The following is a 23,378-nucleotide window of genomic DNA, read 5'->3' as shown; positions in this document are numbered from 1 at the left end:
TACGTATATATTACAAAAAATTATGAACTAGTGGGCCTTATGTTATAACTTATCAACACTAGAAGATAATGGGACTTATGGAAAATTACTCTCTATATTTGAAGCTGGAAAGTCACTAGAATAACTATTGTAAAAGAATCACAGTACCTGTCCTCTTAGATTTTTTGTTTATATGTTCAGAATTGTGTACAAATTGAAAATTCTACATACTAAGTAAACGTAATTTTCTTTTTTTTTTTAAATTTTTTATTGTTGGCTGTTCAAAACATTACATAGTTCTTGATATATCATATTTCACAATTTGATTCAAGTGGGTTATGAGCTCCCATTTTTACCCCATATACAGATTGCAGAATCACATCAGTTGCACATCCATTGATTTACATATTGCCATACTAGTGTCTGTTGTATTCTGCTGCCTTTCCTATCCTCTACTATCCCCCCTCCCCTCCCCTCCCCTCCCTCTTCTCTCTCTGCCCCCTCTACTGACATTCGTTTGTCCCCCTTGTATTATTTTTCCCTTTCCCCTCACTTCCTCTTGTATGTACTTTTGCATAACTCTGAGGGTCTCCTTCCATTTCCATGCATTTTCCCTTCTCTCTCCCTTTCCCTCCCACCTCTCATCCCTGTTTAATGTTAATCTTCTTCTCATGCTCTTTGACCCTACTCTGTTCTTAGTTACTCTCCTTATATCAAAGAAGACATTTGGCATTTGTTTTTTAGGGATTGGTTAGCTTCACTTAGCATAATCTGCTCTAATGCCATCCATTTCCCTGTAAATTCTATGATTTTGTCATTTTTTAATGCAGAGTAATACTCCATTGTGTATAAATGCCACATTTTTTTTATCCATTCATCCATTGAAGGGCATCTAGGTTGGTTCCACAGTCTAGCTATTGTGTATTGTGCTGCTATGAACATCGATGTAGCAGTGTCCCTGTAGCATGCTCTTTTTAGGTCTTTAGGGAATAGACCGAGAAGGGGAATAGCTGGGTCAAATGGTGGCTCCATTCCCAGCTTTCCAAGAAATCTCCATACTGCTTTCCAAATTGGCTGCACCAATTTGCAGTCCCACCAGCAATGTACAAGTGTACCCTTTTCCCCACATCCTCGCCAGCACTTGTTGTTGTTTGACTTCATAATGGCTGCCAATCTAACTGGAGTGAGATGGTATCTTAGGGTGGTTTTGATTTGCATTTCTCTGACTGCTAGAGAGGGTGAGCATTTTTTCATGTACTTGTTGATTGATTGTATGTCCTCCTCTGAGAAGTGTCTGTTCAGGTCCTTGGCCCATTTGTTGATTGGGTTGTTTGTTCTCTTATTGTCTAATTTTTGAGTTCTTTGTATACTCTGGATATTAGGGCTCTATCTGAAGTGTGAGGAGTAAAGATTTGTTCCCAGGATGTAGGCTCACTATTTACCTCTCTTATTGTATCTTTTGCTGAGAAAAAACTTTTTAGTTTGAGTAAGTCCCATTTGTTGATTCTAGTTATTAACTTTTGTGCTATGGGTGTCCTATTGAGGAATTTGGAGCCCGACCCCACCGACTGTAGATCGTAGCCAACTTTTTCTTCTATCAGACGGCGTGTCTCTGATTTGATATCAAGCTCCTTGATCCATTTTGAATTAACTTTTGTGCATGGCGAGAGAAAGGGATTCAGTTTCATTTTGTTGCATATGGATTTCCAGTTTTCCCAGCACCATTTGTTGAAGATGCTATCCTTCCTCCATTGCATGCTTTTAGCCCCTTTATCAAATATAAGGTAGTTGTAGTTTTGTGGATTGGTTTCTGTGTCCTCTATTCTGTACCATTGGTCCACCCGCCTGTTTTGGTACCAGTACCATGCTGTTTTTGTTACTATTGCTCTGTAGTATAGTTTGAAGTCTGGTATCGCTATACCGCCTGATTCACACTTCCTGCTTAGCATTGTTTTTGCTATTCTGGGTCTTTTATTTTTCCATATGAATTTCATGATTGCTTTCTCTATTTCTACAAGAAATGCCGTTGGGATTTTGATTGGCATTGCATTAAACCTATAGAGAACTTTTGGTAATATCGCCATTTTGATGATGTTGGTTCTGCCTATCCATGAACAGGGTATATTTTTCCATCTTCTAAGATCTTCTTCTATTTCTCTCTTTAGGGTTCTGTAGTTTTCATTGTATAAGTCTTTCACCTCTTTTGTTAGGTTGATTCCCAAGTATTTTATTTTTTTTGAAGATATTGTGAATGGAGTGGTTGTCCTCATTTCGATTTCAGAGGATTTGTCGCTGATATACAGGAATGCCTTTGACTTATGCGTGTTGATTTTATATCCTGCCACTTTGCTGAATTCATTTATTAGCTCTAATAGTTTCTTTGTAGACCCTTTTGGGTCTGCTAGGTATAGAATCATGTCATCTGCAAATAGTGATAATTTAAGTTCTTCTTTTCCTATTTTGATGCCTTTAATTTCTTTCGTCTGTCTAATTGCTCTGGCCAGTGTTTCGAGAACTATGTTGAACAGAAGTGGTGAGAGAGGGCATCCCTGTCTTGTTCCAGATTTTAGAGGGAATGCCTTCAATTTTTCTCCATTCAGAATGATGCTAGCCTGAGGCTTAGTATAGATTGCTTTTACAATATTGAGTATGTTCCTGTTATCCCTAGTTTTTCTAGAGTTTTGAACATAAAGGGATGCTGTACTTTGTCAAATGCTTTTTCCGCATCTATCGAGATGATCGTATGGTTCTTATTTTTAAGTCTATTGATGTGGTGAATAACATTTATTGATTTCCGTATATTGAACCAGCCTTGCATCCCAGGGATGAATCCTACTTGATCATGGTGCACAATTTTTTTGATATGTTTTTGTATCCGAGTGGCCAGAATTTTATTGAGGATTTTTGCATCTAGGTTCATCAGAGATATTGGTCTGTAGTTTTCTTTCTTTGAAGTGTCTTTGTCTGGTTTAGGTATCAGGGTGATGTTGGCCTCGTAGAATGAATTTGGAAGTTCTCCCTCTTTTTCTATTTCCCGAAGTAGCTTGAAAAGTATTGGTATTAGTTCCTCTTTAAAGGTTTTGTAAAACTCTGCTGTATACCCATCCGGTCCTGGGCTTTTCTTAGTTGGTAGTCTTTTGATGGTTTCTTCTATTTCCTCAATTGATATTGGTCTGTTTAGGTTGTCTATATCCTCCTGACTCAATCTGGGCAGATCATATGACTTAAGAAATTTATCTATGCCTTCACTATCTTCTAATTTATTGGAGTATAAGGATTCAAAATAATTGTTGATTATCTTCTCTATTTCTGAAGTGTCTGTTGTGATATTGCCTCTTTCATCCCGTATGTTAGTAATTTGAGTTCTCTCTCTTCTTCTCTTCGCTAGCATGGCTAAGGGTCTGTCGATTTTGTTTATTTTTTCAAAGAACCAACTTTTAGTTTTGTCAATTTTTTCAATTGTTTCTTTTGTTTCAATTTCATTAATTTCAGCTCTGATTTTCATTATTTCTTGCCTTCTACTTCTTTTGCTGTTGTTTTGCTCTTCTTTTTCTAGGATTTTGAGATGAAGTATGAGATCATTTATTTGTTGGTTTTCTCTTTTTTTAAGGAATGAACTCCAAGCAATGAATTTTCCTCTTAGAACTGCTTTCAATGTGTCCCATAGATTCCGATATGTTGTGTCTGTGTTTTCATTAATCTCTAAGAATTTTTTAATTTCCTCCTTGATGTCTTCTATAACCCATTGATCATTCAGTAACCTATTGTTCATTCTCCAAGTGATGTATTCTTTTTCCTTCCTTCTTTTATCGTTGATTTTCAGTTCCATTCCATTATGATCAGATAGGATGCATGGTATTATCTCTACTCCTTTATATTGTCTAAGAGTTTCCCTGTGACATAATATATGATCTATTTTTGAGAAGGATCCATGTGCTGCTGAGAAAAAAGTGTAACTGCTTGATGTTGGGTGGTATATTCTATTTATGTCAACTAAGTCTAGGTTATTAATTGTGTTATTGAGTTCTATAGTTTTCTTATTCAACTTTTGTTTGGAAGATCTGTCCAGTGGTGATAGAGGTGTGTTGAAGTCTCCCATGATTATTGTATGGTGGTCTAATAGACTCTTGAACTTGAGAAGAGTTTGTTTGATGAACATAGCTGCACCATTGTTTGGGGCATATATATTTATGATTGTTATGTCTTGTTGGTGTATGGTTCCCTTGAGCAGTATGTAGTGTCCCTCTTTATCCCTTTTGATTAACTTTGGCTTGAAATCTATTTTATTTGATATGAGTATGGATACTCCTGCTTGTTTCCGAAGTCCATATGAGTGATATGATTTTTCCCAACCTTTCACCTTCATCCTATGTATGTCTTTTCCTATCAAATGCGTCTCCTGTAGGCAGCATATTGTTGGGCCTTGTTTTGTGATCCATTCTACCAGCCTGTGTCTCTTGATTGGTGAGTTTAAGCCATTAACATTTAGGGTTATTATTGAGATATGGGTTGTTGTTCCAGCCATATTTGTTTATTTATGTTACTAAACATGGTTTGTTTTCCTCTTTGATTATTTTCCCCCCTTTAGTGTCCTACCTCCCACTGTTGGTTTTCATTGTTATTTTCCATTTCCTCTTCCTGTAATATTTTGCCAAGGATGTTTTGAAGAGATGGTTTTCTAGCTGCAAATTCTTTTAACTTTTGTTTATCGTGGAAGGTTTTAATTTCATCTTCCATCCTGAAGCTTAATTTCGCTGGAAACACAATTCTTGGTTGGAACCCATTTTCTTTCAGTGTTTGAAATATGTTATTCCAGGATCTTCTGGCTTTCAGAGTCTGTGTTGAAAGATCAGCTGTTATCCTGATTGGCTTACCCCTAAATGTGATCTGCTTCCTTTCTCTTGTAGCTTTTAAAATTCTCTCCTTATTCTGTATATTGGGCATCTTCATTATAATGTGTCTAGGTGTGGGTCTCTTATGATTTTGCACATTCGGCGTCCTGTAGGCTTCTAGGATTTGGGGTTCTGTCTCATTCTTCAAGTCTGGGAAGTTTTCTCGTATTATTTCATTGAATAGGTTGCTCATTCCTTTGGTTTGAAACTCTGTCCCTTCCTGTATCCCAATGACTCTTAAATTTGGTCTCTTGATGTTATCCCATATTTCTTGGATGTTCTGCTCATGGTTTCTTAACAGTCTTGCTGAGCTGTCTACATTCTTTTCAAGTTGAAATACTTTATCTTCATTGTCTGATGTTCTGTCTTCTAAGTGTTCTACTCTGCTGGTAGTATTCTCAATTGAGTTTTTAAGTTGGCTTATTGCTTCCTGCATTTCTAGGATTTCTGTTTGTTTGTTTTTTATAACCTCTATTTCCCTGTATAGTTGATCTTTTGCTTCTTGGATTTGTTTATGTAATTCATTGTTGAAGTGATCTTTCATTGTCTGATTTTGCTGTCTGATGTCTTCCTTGAGACTCCAGATCATCTGAAGCATGTATATCCTGAATTCTTTATCTGACATTCCATCTGCTGCAGCTATTACCTCTTCTAACGTTGAGTTGAACTGCATTGCTTGTGGTCCTTTCTTTCCTTGTCTCTTCATACTGTTCGCGTTCCTTTCTACTTGGTGAAACTGTTGTGCTATTGAATTTTCCCCCTATATATTTATATTGGTCTTGTATAGTTGCAAAGTCTCCCTCGCAGGTGCGGGAGGCGGCTCTGCCCCTCCTCCAATTGGGGCAATGTGCCTACCATGCCGGGAGGCCGCTGGGCCTTCTCTGCCGGTCGGTAGCAGGTCCGCCGACCTTGCAGGCGCAGGCGGCGGCTCTGTCCCTCTGCGGGCCGGTAAGCTTGTTCTGTCGGTGGTCGCAGTTCTGCCTACTTTGCAGGCGCAGGCAGCGGCACTGCCCCTCTGCAGGCCTCTGGGGCTGTACTGCCAGTGGGTCGCAGGTCTGCCTACCTTGCAGGCGCGGGGGGGGGGGGCGGCTCTACCCTTCCTCAGGCCACTGGGCCTGTTCTGTCTCTCGGTTGCAGGACTGGCCTGTTCTGATGGTGGTCACAGTTCCGTCTACCTTGCAGGAGCAGGGGGGAGGGGGCGGCTCTGCCTCTCAGCAGGCCGCTGCTCCTCTTCTGCCGGTGGGTTGCAGGCCCGCCTACCTTGCAGGAGTGATTGGAAGCTCTGTCCCGCCGCGTGCCACTGGGCCTTTTCTGTCGGTGGTCACCTTTCCACCTACATGGCTGGCGCGGGGGATGGGGGGCGGCTCTGCCCCTCAGCAGGCCACTGGGCCTGCTCTGTGCGTGGTCACAGTTCCCTGTACTTTGCCAGCGCAGGGGGAGGGGGCGGCTCTGCCTCCCGTTATTTTCAATTATAAAAAATGCATCACTTCTATTCATCCATTGAGTCATTTGTGTCATTAATACAATTAACACTAATCAAGCCATAGAGATTTTCTAAGCCTTGCCAAAATTAAAAAGATCTTTTCTTTGGGTTAGACTGAACTTGAACTTTGAGTCCTTAATTTTAACTGGACAAAGAACAGAAAGTGAAACTTGTCCAAAATATAACCTTCATTTAGTCTCTATCAGGTACAATAACCAAAGAAATTTAGACCTTTCATGCACTACTTTCTGTCTCCTTCTGAGGAAGGGATTCAACAAAAGTAAAACAGTCCTGGACCCAGATCTGGTGAAGGCACCAAGCTAATGGGGTAAAAGTCCTAAGGCAGTTCAAGATATCCTAATCAATGTTTAACAGGCCTTGTCTCACTGAAGTCTTATGAGGGCAATTATTATCTTAACTGTTTAAGATCAGAGGTCAAGGATGTGAGAAGTTAAGAAAATGTCCCAACACAATATGGAGGAGTTGGGTCTCAAAGCCAATCTGTCTGATCTTCATCACCATCTCCTCTGCTGCCTGACATCTCCAGGGCTTCCTGAGAAAGGCTGTCTCCACATTCATCTTCCTCAGGAGAGTCCTGCAAAGCCCCCTGGACAATCAGCTGGAGTGTCAGCCACTGCAGATGGCACTGCCTAAAGGAGCCAGTGAGGAAGTAAATAATGGAGTTGGTGCAGCTGTTGAGATGGAGACACAACTTCCACCAGCTGAGAGGACAGGAGAGATGGAAGTGGAAGAACATATGACAAGAACATACCCAAGTCAGTCCCAACCCAGGTTACTAGGAAACCTTGGATGCCTAAGGGAAGAACACAAAAAAGAAAGACAACCACTGTGAGCAGGATGGTCATCATCCTTTGCCTGGAGCTACAGAACATCCTGACCAGTAGGGCCAAGCTAGACCCAGAGAGATTAACAAATAAAAAAAGTCAGCCAAGGGGCTGTGAAGAAATCAAATGCCTGACACCAAAAATAATCAAAATCATTAAATAGATGGTGACACTGGTATCCTTCTAAGGTGCTAACCAGCAGGGACAGGACCCAGAGTATAGCACACATGACAGCTAACGTGTTTCTAGGGCAGTGGCAGTGGTACCAGATAGGCCACAGGACAGACAGACAGCGCTCAGCGCTAATGGCACTGAGCATACTCAAGCCTTCAATGTAGGCAAAGATCCACAGAAGGACAAAGAGGGTATAGATGTGGATAGAGACAGAATAAAAGATGATGGAAAAATGCAGCAGGGTATCTATAATGTGGGAAAGAAAGCAAAGGGAAAGAAAGTTCTGCAGCAGCCAGGTTTAAGATGTAGAGAAAGGTGTTGTGCCTGCGGATGTGGAAATCTAGCACGATCACATTTCCTGGCAATCTAACCAGAGTAATAATGAGTGTCAGCAACTTCATTATCAGTGTCTTCTTGTGAAAATATAAGGGACTGTCTTCCTCATTTTCATTCATTGTTGTGAAATCAGTCTCCCAGGCAAGAAGAGATGAATGCATGCTTAGGAACTCTCCACCAGGACTCCTGCAAACACAAATAAGACTGCAGCACCTGCCATGCACTGGGATTCTAAGGACCACCCTGCTGTGTGAGAAGTACTGGCCCTCTGTATCAGGGAAGGATACAGAAGCTTGGAGAGTTTAAGTAATTAATGAAGTTGGAGATTCTGAAACTTCCATAAAACCCAGTGCTTTCTGATTCTAAACCATGATCTCTCTCTCCTGAAACATGGGTCTGGTACTGACATGGGAACGTTCTATGATGCCAACACTCTCACTGAATGTCCTAGGCCCTGTCATGACCCCCAGAGCAGGAGGAAGAAAGTCTGGGACAGACTGTGGAGGACAAAAATTGGGGTCACTGCAGAATTCTTCTGCACAAGGGTTTCCTTTCAGGAGCAAGAATTCAGAGACCCCGGTAATTGCAAATGGCCCCTCTCAGTGGTTCAGAGTGGTCCTTCTACCAGGGATAAAGGATGTCATTCAGAGTCATGAAGGAAATGTGGCATTTTGCAAGGGGAGGTGTAGAAATAAACAGGTCTCTTCAGAAAGAAATATTTCAATGAATCAGTTTTATGAGGACAGGAAGCACTTTATTCTTGTCCATGCTGCTTCCCAGTGCCCAGTTCCTTGTGGAGGACAGAGTTGAGTAGTCAAGACGTCTGTAATCCACGAGTGAATAAATTAACAAATAGGAAGCAGAAGCATACTTGAAATTAGGGTTAAATATGACACAAAAATTTTAAGTTGAATTAGTCACTGGGAAACCCATATGGAATGAAATGAAGCAAATACATTCCTCATGAACCCTTCTATGAAAAAAGGGATGAGCAGTAACGGTAACAGTTGTGTCTCCATCTCAAGGAAGGCTAATGTCTGGCTTTACTGAGCATGGAGAAGGATTTAAGGAAAGAGTTAGAGGCAGGATTAGGGATGAACTAAACTTCCAGTGCTTTTGAGAAGTAAAAAGAAAGTTTGAGAAAGGAGAGAGAGGAAGGAGAGATTTGGAAATGAGGCTGAGTTTGGTCATGGAAATATCTAAGGGGGGTTAGTAAGTGACTTGCTGTGAAGTATGTAACAAAAAACTTATTCATTACGCTCCCTGATTCTAAAGAGTTTTCTTTGTAAATTTAAGCATTCTTTTGATAGAGTGCTTGAGGGCAGCATATTTTTGATGCTCACTGATGAAGGACTTTGGGTGAAAAGAAAGATACTTATACACAATTCGGGTAGAAAACAAAAAACTACACAGAAATAGGTAAAAATGTAGTACTGATTGATTAATATGTGGTATATCTTTTGATCCTGTAAATAACCATACCTCCTTCCCTTGGAGGAAGCAGAGGCATAAGAACATTGAGTGTTTTGCCCCAGGTTTGATACAAAACAGTGACAGAGCCTGGATTTGCACCCCCAGATCTGCACCTATATTACTTCCTTCTCTAACCCAGAAGCACCCCTGCATGTGAGGTACATATGGAAAGAAATGGAAAATAAAAGCTTGTATTCTCAGAGATTGTGAAGTAGCAATTTGTACTTTTTTATAATAGAATGTGCAAAATTTTGAAACAACAAGGAAAATAAATCCATGAAAAACAGAACACAGAAGAAGTAGGTAGAGGACAATGGATAACGACTCCAGCACAGCACCTCTACCTGGCTCTGCAAAAGCACCAGACAGTGAACAAGCAGTTCACACAGGAAATGAGGATCTGAGGAAAAGATGGCAGGAGGCCTTGGGCATTAAGGGCCAAATGAACAAGTTATAGTCTCTCTTAGCGACTGTCTAGGAACTGTCTCCTTAGGTGGGCTGACAAGGATATGGAGGAGAACCACAACCTCTATCATATTTCCTCAGTGTTCCATTATCTTTTTGGTAATGGCACTAAACACAATTTGAACTCTATTTTTAAGTCCATATATATGTTTTCTTTTGTCTCTTTTATCAAATTCAAATCTCCAAAATGTCTAGACTTGCTGGTTTTTGTCATTGTTGTTCACTATTGTATCCCCAGCATCTAGCACAAGTCTTTCAGAGACCAGTTATTGTAACATCCACATTTATCACAGGAAGGACCTGAAACATAATGAGCACAAAAGTTATTTTAAACACATGGTGAAGAGCAAGTCCAACACCAGCCCTGATCTCAAACCCTCTCCAGTTCTTTCTCACTTCTCCCTATCTCATTTTTCACTATGTTAGGAACTCCCAAGAAACTATTTCTTGAATAATGGAATATTAAAATGCAAAGGAGAAGCCAGGCGTAGTGCCATATGCCTGTAATCCCAGTGGCTCAGGGGGCCGAGACAGGAGGATCAGGAGTTCAAAGCCAGCCTCAGCAAAAAGCAAGGCACTAAGCAACTCAGTGAGACCCTGTCACTAAATAAAATACAAAATAGGTCTGGGGATATGGCTCAGTATTTGAGTGCCCCTGAGGTCAATCCCTGGTACCAAAAAATAAATAAAATGCAAGGGGAATCATAGTTTAGCAACTGTTATTGCTCCGTCTATACTTCTCCTTTCTCACATAAGTGGGAGAGCTTTAGACCAGAGAAAGGACCCTAACCTCAACCGTCCTTGATGGTGTTGGCACCATGTGACTAGGCACTAGCCAGTGGAAGATGAATAGAAGTGCCCCAACTCTTGGATTGTGCTCTCTCTGCTCCTTTTTCTCCAACGTGGGGCTCTGTGTGGCTGAACGCCAGGTATGATCAAGAGGATGAAAGGACATCCCTAGGAATGATGAGGGCTACCAAACTGAAAAGACCTTTGGTGTTGAACATCTTGAAAAATCCACTCCCGCCCTAATAAAATTTCTGGTTTTAGTAACTATGATCTTGGTTAAATACTAGCAATTGTAATAAATTTAAAATACTTATAAATACCCATGTACCTTCTACTTTTTAAAACTACATACCATTCTTTTGTGTTTTGTTTTGTTTTTGTTTATTTGTATATTTTTATTAGAGCATTATAGCTATACATAATATTGGGGTTCATTTTCACAATTATAAAAGCATGGAATATAGTTCATTCAAATTCAGTTCCTCGTACTTACACTTTCCCTCCCCTCCTATCTTTTTGAAACAGAAAAGAGCTCATGCATTCAGGTGCTTTTATACCCAGTTGGCTTTTATTCATATAGCCTCCTTTTTTGATAGCTTCTTCTTCCTTAGTTATTGTTTCTGAAATTTGCTTTACCTATGCTTAAAAAACCCACAACTTTGAGGAACTAATTTGGATTTGTCTTGAGCAATACTTGTTGATTTTTCTCTCCTCTCCATGTGTAGTTGACTCTGAATACTGGTGATAATTCTGAGAGTCTGGCTAAGGACAAGGACTCGGGCACAGACCAGATCAAAGTCATGATCCTGGAACCTTTTCCACAATCTTTACTTTTTTGTTTTTGGATCTGTGAAACTTGAATAATAAAAAAATAATAATAAATAGTTACTTCATTGGGCTTAGAAGAGTAATAAAAGAGGTTATGCTCAAGAAGTACTCAAGTCATAGTAAGTTTCTGCTCCTTTCCAATCTGGAAGTCCCAGGAGCATCTCCTTTTACCCTACGGCTCCTAAGTTTAGAAATAGGTATTTTTCTTGTTCCCATCCACTTTCTAAAGAATAATTTAAAAAAATGCTTTAGTCAGGAATGTAGACTCCATCCAAAGTCACTCATGGGAGATAATGGGAGGATTTATGTTTACACCTTATAGAAATCATTTAAAAATCCATCTTAAGTGCTTTGATGCTTCAATATTTTGTAAGTTCCTTTATCACTTCTCTCTTTCCTTTATCAAGTGTTTTAATCTTTTCAAAAATGCAAGAACTTAGCTGGGTGTGGTGGTTTATACTTGTAATCCCAGCTTCTCAGAAAGCTGAGACAGGAGGGTCACAAGTTTGAGACCAGCTTCAGCAATATAGTGAGACTCCAACTTAATGAATTAAAAGGTCAGGACGCAGCTCAGTGGTACAGCACTGGGGGTTGGTTCAACCCCCAATCCTGTTTAAAAATGCTAGAAATTCAGTTCAGCTCTGAATATTCTCCTAAAACAGGACCTTGGATACTCACTAAAGCTATATACCAGTCCTTCATGAGATGGAGTCAATAGCAATGACATTCATTAGCCATCTCCGCAAGCATAAGGAATTCTTTCAAACACACCAGTTTTCCACAGAAGGAACCATGAGAAATGAAATTTTTTCCATTTCTTGACCTGTGTGTTTTCTGGTGACTAACTTCACTTAAAAATGTTCTGTGTCATCTAACACATTTTCAACTGCTTTAAGGATCCCTATTCATTCATTCATTACAAAGTTCTTGAACCCTCACTGTGACCCTTACATGGAGATAGGTAATGGGTATATGTAAGAGGCAAGAAGAAAGGGCTTCCTGTCCTCCTAAAGCTGATCCTCCAAATCATTTCTAGTGCAGGAAGTTTGGCCATCCTCACACCAGTCTTATCTAGATGTCACATTCCCTTTATGATTCTCAATCATGATCTCCTTTCTCCTTGTTGGATGGACCACTCCTGGTCACTGAGGGCCATCATGCATTGGGACTCTGGCTTCCTGTTCCCAGATTCTGACAGGAAACCTCTGTTCCAGGACAGAAATCATGCTAAGCCTGAAGTCATATCTCTGTCCTGCATGGCCTGCCCAGACTTGTTTTCTGCCTCCAGAAGATATAGCATGACATGGACAATGAGTGGGCAGGAATTGGGACCGTTGACCATTCCAATGTCAGTAGAGGACCAATGTTGAAGTACAGATAGCCCAAGCTTTGGGGTCAGTAAGAACTGGGTTTGAATCCAGATTCCAGGACTCCCTGGCCTTTGATAGATTCCTTACCCTCTGCAGGCTTTTGTTCCCTTCCCTGTGAAACAGGGACAGTTCCTCCCACACAGCAGGTTGGTCCTGAGTGAGAATCAGAGCTCAAGCAGCAGTTGCTCACATCTTGTTTGTGTCTCCAGGTACACCAGTGGAGAGTTTTAGCATAGATCCAATGGCACCACCCTGAAGGACAGACAACACACCAGTGAATGGAAGTGACCAGTTTGTGACAAGGAGACCCTGATCCTAGGTTTGTTGGCCCTCATCACTGTCCTGGTTGCGCTGTGGTAGGAAACATGGTTGTGTTTCATCTTCTGAGCTTCTGCGTGGGGAAGAATGCCTTCTCCATCTACATCACCAACCTGTCTGGAGCTGACTTCCTCGGCTTCCAGGTTATAGATTACCTGGAGTAACTCACTGACTTCTTTCATTCCATCTCACCTTCATCCTAGCTTCTTTACCATTGTGTTGACTTTTGCCTACCTCCATGACCAAACTCAGCCTCATTTTCAAATATCTCCCTCTCTCTCTGTCTCAATATCTGTCTCTCTCTCCTTTCTCAAACTTTCTTTTTACTTCTCAAAAGCACTGAAAGTTCAGTTCATCTCTGAGTCCAGTCTCTAAACTCTTGACTTAAATCCTTCTCCATGCTCAGTAAAGCCAGACATTAGCCTTCCTTGAGATGGAGAAACAATGGTCACCATTATTACTTTTCTCTTTACATGGGGCATTCTTTCCAATACATCTATGTTTTTCAAAGAAGGGTTCATGAGGAATGCATTTGCATCATTTCATTCCATATGTGTTTCCTGGTGACTAATTCCACTTAAAAATTTTGTGTCACACTTAACCCAAATTTCAAGTCTGCTTATGTTTCCTATTTGTCAATTCATTCACCTGTGGATTAAAGACAACTTGACTACTCAACTCTGTCCTCCTCAAGATGCTGGGCACTGGGAAGCAGCATGGACTAGGAAAAAAAAGTGTTCCCTGTCCTCATAAAACTGACTCATTGAAATATTTCTTTCCCTAGAGAACTGACTGTTCCTAGACACCCCCCCCCCGCCCTTGCAAGAGGTCATATTTCCTTCATGACTCTGAGAGACATCCTTTATCCCTTGTAGAAGGACCATTCTGAGCCACTGAGGGTGGCCATTTGCAATTACTGGTCCTCTGAATTCTTGCTCCTGAAAGGAAACTGCTGTGCAGAGGAATTCTGGGGTGACCCCCATTTCTGTCCCACACAGTTTGTCCCAGGCTTTCTTCCTCCTGCTCTGGGGGTCATGACAGAGCCTAGGACATTCAATGAGAGTGTTGGCATCATAGAACGTTCCCATGTCAGTACTAGACCCATGTTCCAGGAGAGAGAGATCATGTTTTAGAATCAGAAAGCACTAGGTTTTATGGAAGTTTCAGAATCCCCTGACTTCATTAATTACTTAAGCTCTCCAAGCTTCTATATCCTTCCCTGATACAGAGGGCCAGTACCTCCCACATAGCGGGGTGGTCCTTAGAATCCCAGTGCAGGATGGAAGGTGCTGAATTCTTATTTGTGTTTGCAGGGGCACTGCAAACACAGTGGTGGAGGGTTCCTGAAAATGCAGCCAATTCTCCCACCTTGGTGAACTAATTTCACAACAATGAATGAAAAATGAGGAAGACAGTCCTTTATATTTTCACAAGAAGACCCTGATTGTGAAGTTGCTGACAATCATTATTACCTTGGTTGGACTGGCAGGAAATGTGACAGTGCTCTGTTTCCACATCAGCAGGAACAACACCTCTCCCTACATCCTAAGCCTGGCTGCTATGGACTTTTTTCCTTTGCTTCCACATTATAGATAACTGGTTGTATTTTACCATCATCTTTTATTCTGTCTTCATCCCCACATACAGCTTCTTTGCCCTTCCGTGGATCTTGCCTACATTGCAGGCTTGAGCATGCTCAGTGCCATTAGCACTATCAGTCCTGTAGCCTATCCTCACTGGCTCCTCTACACAATGCCTTCAGCAATGGCTGACTCGCCAGCTGATTCTCCAGCTTTGCAAGACTCTCCAAGGAAGATGAATGTGGAAACAGCTGTTCTCAGGAAGTCCTAGAGATATCAGGTGGCAGAGTGAAATGGTAATGAAGAACCTCTGCTTTGATCAGACAGAGAGATCCAATCAGGCTCTGAGATCCAATTTCTCCCACACCATCCATGTTGGGACATTTTCTTAACTTCTCACATCCTTGACTTCTGATCTTAAAAAAGTTAAGAGAATAATCGCCCTGAAATAAATGACTCAATGAATGAATAAAACTGATGCCTTTTTTATAGCTGAAAATAGTGGTTAATTAGTATGTCGTGTTTTCAATTTGTACACAATTCTGAACATATAAACCAAATATCTAAGAAGCCATCCATTGTGATTCTTTTTTACAGTAGTTATTCTAGTGACTTTCCAGCTTCAAATATGGAGACTAATTTTCCATATGTCCCATTATCTTCTAGTATTCATAAGGTGTAACAAAGTCCCACTAGTGCACAATTTTATGTAATATATACATATACTCAAATTTTATTTGTAGCACATTAGCAAAATTCTTAGAAAAAGTTTACTACTGTGACCAAAGATGTTACAGAGTCCACACAGTTCTGAAAGGGCAAGGATCAAGGAAACAAATCTCATAAAAATGATATGGAAATAGAAGTGATTTAAAACATTCAAGCATAGTAAATGCCTGATTGTGACTCCAAATTGTCAATTAGAATGCTTTGTATTATAGGATACAAAACTGACCCCTCCGCCTCAGGAATATTAGGCTGACACTAATGACATTCAAAGTCTCCTATAAATCATATCCCCCTAAAATGAATAACCAGTCAATGATTTCAACTCTTCAAAAAAATCATTTACACTTGGGAAATGGGAGAAGAAAACATGGGATTCCTTCCTAAAAATTATTGTTAGAATCCACTACAGCAAACTTATGGAACCACCCACAGATGCCCCGAATGGATGAATGGATTAAGAACATGTTTTATATATATATATATATATATATATATATATATATATATATATATATATACTTATATATTTCATATATATGCACAATGGAGTTTTACTCAGTCTTAAAGAATAATGAAATTATGGCATTTTCTGGTAAATGGATGGAACTGAAGAATATCAATAATAAGTGAAATAAACCAGTGTCAGAAAGTCAAGGGTCTAAGGTGTGTGTGTGTATGTGTGTGTAAACTAGAGTGAAGTAAAGAACATGTGTGGGGGGGGACACACAAAAACAGGGGAGATCAGTGGAAGGGGATTGAGAGGGGCAGTAGGAAAGACAGGAAAAGGAAGAAAATGTGGAATGAAAGTGACAAAATCATGTTATGTCCATAGGTGAATATATCATAGTGAATTCTACCTTATGTTTATCTATAAAGCATCACTTTCAAAAAATAAATAAATAGATGGCAGATCAGTAAAATAGAGAAAGGAGATTTGGGGTAAGGAGGAGGGGAGGAATAGAGGAAGCCCTTGGGACTGAAATAGAGCAAGTTATATTCCATGAATATATGATTATTTTAAAATGAACCCCACTCTTATGCATGACTATAATACACTATTAGAAACATTTTTTAAAAAATATTTCTACAGCTACAAGAAATTTGCTTTTACAAAATATTATATAAGAATATTTTAATGGATTGTTCAAGAAGGGAGAGAGGAACCACTGATAAGAAATAGTATATGGTAGTTATCAGCTTGGCTTCTTTCTCTTTTGCTTGGTCAGAGGCTGGTTTTCCTTAGCTTTAGTTTCTCTGTTTACTTCAGGCAAATCTTCTTTTGTTTCTTGCTTACCCACTTCTGCCTGTTTTCCCTTCACTACCCTTTCTCTTTGTCTATACTCATTTTTTGAAAGTGTGTCCTTGGGTTTGGGTTGTGGCTCAGTGGTGGAGCACTTGCCTAGCATGCATGAGGCACTGAGTTAGGTTCTTACCACCACATATAAGTAAATAAAAGTCCATCAACAACTAAAAAAAAATTAAAAACGTGTATCCTTTCCTGCTGCCCTTTTGGCTTCCTTTCTATTTTGCAGAGGAATGTTCAACTGACAACCTTGCTGATCTCCTCTTGGGCTCTCCCTTCCTCACTCCTTGGCCTGAATTGTCCTTCCTTTTGCACATCTTTGTGGTGGGGAGAATATGTGCCAGATGTCAGTAGGCCACCGTGTGCCTAGAGCCTTGGCAGAGCTGGGCATCTGGCAGATGGTTCTCCTCCCTCTGTTGGAGCTGGGACCTCTCCAGGATACATTTAAAGTCTATCCTGGGCTAAATCTCCACTTAGCAGATTTGAATCACCATCATTACATTTATTGCTTTCATTATCTTCAAGCATTTCAAACATAAAATATGGTTTTATACCCAGATGAATATGGAGGGAGAAGGAGGGAGAAATAGATTTGGAAATGAGGTTGAGTTTGGTCATGGAAATATCTAAGGGGGTTTAGCAAGTGACTTGCTGTGAGATGTGTAACGAAAAAACCTATTCATTACCCTCTCCAACTGATTCTAAGGACTTTGGGTGAAAAGAAAGATACTTATGCATACAATTCAGGTGGAAATAAGGAACTACAGAAAAAATGGCAGCTATTATGAATACAAACAACAATAAGTGTTGGCGAGGATGTGGGGGAAAAGGTACATTCATACACTGCTGTGGGACTGAAAACTGGGCAGCCAATATGGAAAGCAGTATGGAGAATCCTTGATAAATTGGGAATGGAACACCATTTGACCCAGCTATCCCGCTCCTCAGTCTGTACCCAAAGGACTTAAAAACATCATACTACAGGGACACAGCCACATCAATGTTTATAGCAGCACAATTCACAATAGATAAACTGTGGAACCAACCTAAATGCCCTTCAATAGATGAATGAATAAAAACAAATGTGGCATATATACACAATTGAATATTACTCAGCAATAAAAAGGAATAAAATCAGGGCATTTGCAGGTAAATGGATGGAGTTAGAGATGATAATGCTAAGTGAAGTTAGCCAATCCCCAAAAAACAAATGCCAAATATTTTCTCTGATATAAGGAGGCAGAACATGGGGAAAATAGATGAACTCTAGATAGGGCAGAGGGGTGGGAGGGGAAGAAAAGGCACATGGGGTTAGAAATGATGGTGGAATGTGATGGACATGAATTCTAGACATGAATTGGTGTGAATATACTTTGTTTGAAACTAGAGGTATGAAAAATTTGTGCTCTATATGAGTAACATGAATTGTAATGCATTCTGCTATAAAATGTAAATAAAAATTAATAAAAAATAAAATCTACTAAGAAATGCAAAAAAAAAAAGGAAGAGAAAAGAAAATGGGGGCTGGGGAATGTGACTCGGAGATACAATGTTTTCTCACCTATTATGTTTGAAGGTCTAGATTCAATTCCCTGTGCTAAAAAAGAAAAGAAAAGAAGGCAATTTTAATAATTAAAATGTACGAAATTCTATGTGCTCAATGCTAGTTTGAGCATTTCGTGTAGTAACTTGTTTAATCTTCAGGATAATCTTGTGACTATCATTACTCTCATTTAGCAGATGAGGAAACTGAAAGAAAGATTAGATAATTCATGGAAAGTTAATATAGTTAATAAATGATCAGGATTAGAACTCAGGCAATGTAATTTCAGAGTTCCAATTGAATTAAAATCATTAACACTAAAATCCTTGAAAGTACAATTTTATAATAAAAAATTTGGAAATACATTTTATTTTCTTCAATTATGAAACTTTGTTCTGGGTATTAATTTTTGGTTCTTTTGTTGGCATATAAATACATAAGTATTATGCAAGAGTGGACCTTATTCTTGTCAATAATAAGTTATGTATTTGTATAATATATGTAATGCACACACAAACTATACATTTATTTATTATGTCTGTTTTTGCCTATGGGTCAATATTTCATAGCATATGTTTATGGCCACAAAAGTATTTTGCATGACTGTAAATACCACCTTTCATTGAAAACCTACTTTTGCACATGAGTATTTCCCTGGGGAGTCCTTAGTCATGCTGTGAAAATCAGTTTCTTATTTTGGAATTGAGATTTGGTATACATAAAAATTTAAAATCTAGAAACAAATTGTGCATTTGGAGCAATTGTGCTTAGAGAAACAGATTACTGTCACATTGCTGACAGAGGAAGGGTCAAGAGGTAGAAGTGCAGAGAGAACCCATAAGCAGGGAGGGAAGGCTTTGAAAGTCTCTGGAGAGTTTCTGTAGGAGCCAAAGCTGGAGTCCTAGTAGCTGAACTTCCCTGAAATTTCTCTTGGATCCACAATATGCATCAGTTCAACTTGAGTTAACACAATGTACAGATGCCCTATTATATGCCAGTTCTTGTGAGAGAAACTGAATATGTACGAATGAAGGCAGTGGGCACCTGCTTCTTTGGTGACAGGATTGTAAAAAGGAAAAGGAAGTGGAAAGAAAAGGGGATTGTTGGAGATAATTGGTCCCTGGACCACCGATGATTATGAAAAAAAAACAGGTCCTTGGAGTTCAGACAGCAATACTTATTATGACTAGAGATGAAGCAAAGGATGTTAATAAGTTTTGTTTGTAACTATCCCAATATACATTGTAAATATAGCCACAATAAAACTGTGGCCAATTATCACCTCTTGTATGATTTAAGGGTGTCCAGGAATACCTATAAGCTCTCTGACCACGAACCCAGTAACCCTGGCATTCTGCCCACAGGAAATCCTCACATGGGACCTTTTCTGATGATCTTCCAGGTGTTCTCAGCTTTGATTTTGATGATTCAGCTCATTGTCTTCTATGGTTGGGTGAAGATGACAGTTGGGTTGGATGATATATATCACATAAAAGATTATTCATACATAATGATGATATATGTGTAAAGATATATAATGTATGTAAGTATATTACATATAATTTATTTATTTATATCTTACATTATTCTAAGATGAATTTAAAGAAATTTATAATAAAGACAATTTTAAAAACTTAAGTTATCAAGTAAATCTCTGTGAAATAATTTTTTTAAAAGTGCCAGGTGAAAAAATGTTTCTGTAAAACCTTTAGTTGGACAACAAAATTTTCTCCAATTCTTCTAGAAACCGAATCAGAAGAAAATAGTTTGCAGGCTCTATTTGGAATATAGTTTGGTCAGAGAGGCTGAAAATGGATGATTAGTCCATCCATCCATCTATCCACACATCCACCTATCCATTCACCCCATATGCATTTGTAAGCACCTATTTGTTATGTATAAGCCGGGTGCTGGGGATATGTATCTATATGAGGCATGATTTTTTCTCTTAATAATATACACTCTGCCACAGATGGGAAAGGAGCTCCAAGAGAGACCTGTATAAAGAAGAGGACACAGGAAAGGCAGGCAGCCTTTTTTGACTGCAGATCCAAGAACTAGTCGCATCTTTGTTCTCTGCAGCTTCCTAGTATGTCCTTATTTCATGACCCCAGGTCCCAGCAGTGAAGCCTAGAGACTCAGAGTCAGAGGAGGGGCAAATACATTCTGAGCACCTGGAGAGCTGGGGGGGGGGGGCTTTTTTCTCTTTGGCACATATAGAGAGATGTCACTTAGAAGCTGCTATTTGGGAGAGTAAAGGCAAAGTCAACAGAGCTATGGGTGTCCTGGCTCTGGTGAAGGGGTTGTTCAACCCTGGCCTGGTAGGTTTACAAGCATCCCTGAATAGGTAGAGTGGCTTTTAGGTCTGAGGGGAAATGCCAGCAGCCAGTCTGGCTCTGGAGACAGTGAGGAACAGATAGTTCAAGATCAAAAACATCAGCTTGGAGTCAGAAAGGACTGAGTGAGGCTCTATACTGACTAAGCTATAAGGGGCAGGTAACACAACTTTAGAAGACTCAGTTTCCTCACCTGTGCAATAGAAAAAGTATCAACCAGTGAATGATAGTGACAGTTAAGTATTTCATAGTACTAGGTACTGTCGGTACCCACACCCATATTATTTTTAACATTTCCCTCCACACAGCAATGCTTCCATTCTCAGCCCCTCTCTCTCTCTCTCTCTCCCTCCCTCCTTCTCTCTCTCTCTTTCTCTCTCTCTCTCTCTCTCTCTCTCTCTCTCTCTCTCTCTCTCTCTCACACACACACACACACACACACATACACACACACATACAGTCTAGGGGACTGAGGTTCATGGGGGTATGGGGTATAAATCCTCTAGCACTTTTAACCATCACTTCATCTCCAGTATTCCTCCATGGGTTGAACCACAATGACTCTCTGTGGGACGTGGATTAATACCCCATCTTTCCTTGGCTTTATTCTCAAAATCCTAGCATTCTATTCTTCTGCTCATTTTCCCTCAGGGAAAAAAGTATTAAAAATTGCTTTCATAATATGCCATAACCTAGTTCAATTTCTGGGCAATGTATGTGTGTTTGTGTGTGTGTGTGTGTGAGAGAGAGAGAGAGAGAGAGAGACAGAGAGAGACAGAGACAGAGACAGAGAGACAGAGAGAGTTACTGAGGATTGAATCCAAGAGCACTCTACCTCTGAGCTATAGCCTCAGTAACCCCTGCTTTTTTTAACACTGCACTCACAAAGTTGCCCAAGTGAGCCTCCTGCTTCAGCCTCCCAATTCACTGGGATTATAAGTATGTGCTACTGCTACTGTGTCTGGCAATCCATTTGTTTGTTTGTTTGTTTGTTACATTTTAGCACATCTGAAATTGGGATGCATCTTGTAACAGATAACATCTTAAAACTTAAAGTATTGTTTTCTTCATGTATATCAAATAATGGTGTGTCCAGGGGTGAGCTGGAAATGTTTAAGGACTGGCTCTCCAAAATCTGTTTTGGTACATGTGCTGATTTTTATAGTATAAAACTTGCATCAATTGTAAGCTATCATGATGCTGTCAGTTGACTTGCAAAGTTCCTGAAAATACAACAATTGGCTCTTGTGAGCTGGTGTGAACCAAGCATAGCAAGCCACTGAGAATGTCTTTTAATTATTTACATTTTAGATATGAAAAATGCAGTAAATTACAGCATGTGTGTATAACATCTAGCATGATACTTGTAAATGATTAACCATCAATAAACGAAAATTAATGCTATCATGATCATGTTAATAAAGCCATCATGCAACAAATATTTATTGACTTCCTATATACTGTTATCTATTCCTGCATGACAAATTAAGACAAATTTAAGGTGTAAAATACCATACACTTATTGTCACATGGTTTCTGTAGGTTAGGAATCTATACATGGCTTAGCCGAGTCCAAAGACTCAGGGTTTCTAGCAAGGTTGCAATAATGGTATTTGCTGGGACAGGGATTTCATCTTAAAGCTCAACTCATGACAAATTCATTTTCAAACTTGCCAGAAGTATTCAATTCCATTTGTGCTGTTTGTTGATCTAAGCATCTCAGTTCCTAGTTGGCTATTGACTGGAAGTTGCGCTCAGTTCCTTGAGAAATATGTCTCCCCAAAACAGTGACTGAAATTGCAATCTCTTATAAGCAAAGTTTTGAAGTTGCATCCTTTCAACATACAGGTATTATATTGGCTAGGAGCAAGTTATTCAAGGGGAGATAATCATACCAGGTAGAGAAGAGGTAGAGATCACTGAAGGTCATCTTAGAAGATACCTGTCATTTAAAAGTGGCTTACAGGAGACTCAAAGACAAAAATCCTTCCTTTCATGAATAACATATGTCTTAGAGGCAGATTACCAAAAATAACTTCCAAATAAGTAGCAGGTTTTCCGATACCTTTGAGGAGGCAACATTAGGGAGAAACTGGGCATAATAGAGATGTGGTGACCCACAGTCACATCAGTACAATTCACAATAGCTACACTGAGGAACCAACCTAGATGCCCTTCAGTGGATGAATGGATTAAAAAATGTGTCATATATACACAATGGAATTTTACTCAGCAGTAAAAGAGAATAAAATCATGGCATTTGCAGGTAAATGAATGGCGTTGGAGAAGATAATGCTAAGTGAAATTAACCAATCCCCAAAAAACAAATGCCGAATGTTTTCTCTGATATAAGGAGTCTGACTCATAGTGGGGTAGGTAGGGGGAGCATGGGAGGAATAAATGAACTCTAGATAGGACAGAAGGGTGGGAGGGGAAGGGAGGATGTTAGAGTCTGTAAACAAGTCAGGATGGCGCCTGGCAAAATGCCAGAGGGAGTGGTTTGTGAAGTAACACCAGCGAGCCATTAAGTGTGGAGATTCCTTATTGGTTGACTGATGTATCTAGTTTATGCTAATTAGATAAGCTGTGTGGAATGTATAAACACTGCTCCTGTCCTGCAATAAACGGCTCCCACTCCTGCTGTATCAACGTACACAAGTTATTCGTCAACCCCCTGATTATTCTGCTGCAGCCGGCCTTCTGCAGGAGGAGGCATGGGGTTAGAAATTATGGTGGAATGTGATGGACATCATTATCCAAAGTACATGTATGAAGACACAAATTGGTATCAACGTACTTTATATACAACCAGGTCATTAACCTTCTGGCTGAGTGTCAACCAGAGATATAAAAAATTGTGCTGAATACATGTAATAAGAATTTTAATTTTAATGCATTTCGCTACACTTATTTTTTTTAAGAAATCAATTTTTTT

The 23,378-nt window shown here is 39.7% G+C and overlaps 1 pseudogene; it reads right to left on the bottom strand.

Moving 5' to 3' along the window:
- Positions 1–6,844: 6,844 nt before the first annotated feature.
- LOC114093830 (mas-related G-protein coupled receptor member X2-like) overlaps positions 6,845–23,378 on the bottom strand; it is a 35,020-nt pseudogene continuing 18,486 nt past the window's right edge.

The sequence above is a fragment of the Marmota flaviventris genome, chromosome 9 (genome assembly GCF_047511675.1).
Source record: "Marmota flaviventris isolate mMarFla1 chromosome 9, mMarFla1.hap1, whole genome shotgun sequence".
In the NCBI taxonomy this organism is placed as follows: Eukaryota; Metazoa; Chordata; class Mammalia; order Rodentia; family Sciuridae; genus Marmota; species Marmota flaviventris.
This window is presented reverse-complemented; position numbering and strand designations above follow the sequence as displayed.